The following is a 1,375-nucleotide window of genomic DNA, read 5'->3' on the forward strand; positions in this document are numbered from 1 at the left end:
CATCCTGTAACTACACTTAGGTAATTATACTTAGGTAATTACACAAGCTAACAAAAACCATAACAAATGCAGTGTTTCCACAGGACTACTGTGTTGTGAGGAAAGAGAGAGAAGGAAGAGGTGATGGTGGTGTAGCTCTGCTGGTAAGAAAAGGCTGAGGTTTTGAGGGGATGGTTATTCAGGGCTGTGAAGGTTTCAGTGACTACATAACAGGTACCATAGCAACTGGAAGACAAAAAATTATAGTAGTAGTCATGTATAACCCACCACCAAATGACAGAAGACCCAGACAGGAATATGACTTAATCAAACTAGTAATGCTCTGCAAATCAAGGGACCCAGAATGTGGAATGACCTTCCCAACCATGTTAAAGACTGTACCTCTCTCAACCAGTTTAAGATAAAAACGAAGCACTACCTAATAAATTCCATGTAACCTACCTTACTCCTCTATTGTCAACCCATGTCTGTTTTTTTTAAACAACGCTGTTTGTCGACCTAATTGTATTTGTGCTGCTTTTTCAGCCATGTTTCCCCCTTTCTTATTTTTATTTTTATTTGTTCTTAACACATTTTATACTTAAACTCAATTAGTATTAAGTTTTAGTCTTTAATGTTTTTCCTCCCCGAAACGCTTTGCATAATAGTGGCTTTAGGCATTGTATGTACTAGCTCTATCTATTAATCCATCAACTTTGTATCTTACCTTGTATGTATGTACCTTACCTGAATAAAAATTTATTTATTTTATTTATTTATGACAGAAACAACATGGTCACCATTAACATAATAGAGAGAGCAGCTTTTCTCACTAGCAGGAATGGATCTGGACTTCTAATCATGGGGGACTTCAACCACAGGAAAATAGATTGGAAGAACAGAGATCCACATGGAGGACCAGATACATGGGAACTGAACAAAAGGGCATGGAGGAACTTCCGAAATAACAGAACACCAGGTTTTGAAGCTTTGATCTTTTTTTCCATCAGTGGTTTGTTAACTTTCTGGATGCCTTCCCCGGTGAGATCACTTTCCCCGCTCCCTAAATGCAGGGGAGCTGTGAAATGTCACCGCTCCCCTGCATTTCTGTGAGAGGGCTAAGTTCTGGCTCTGGTCCCCAGGAAGTCTAAGGACTCCATTGCTGATGTGACCTGGTAGATGGGAACCATTTCAGTGTATAGTTTCCAGGAAAGGAAAAGAATATCCATGTCACAATACAGTTAATTCAATGACATAGAAAAAGGCAAGGAAATCCTATATAAAAATGGTGGGTGGGGGGGGGGGAGAATTGTAGAGAAATATGTTCAGATGAAAGAATTGGAAGAGTAAATTAATGACAAGGAAGAATTTCTGACATTGGCTAAAAGAAAAAATG

Source organism: Procambarus clarkii, chromosome 27 (genome assembly GCF_040958095.1).
Source record: "Procambarus clarkii isolate CNS0578487 chromosome 27, FALCON_Pclarkii_2.0, whole genome shotgun sequence".
Lineage (NCBI taxonomy): Eukaryota > Metazoa > Arthropoda > Malacostraca > Decapoda > Cambaridae > Procambarus > Procambarus clarkii.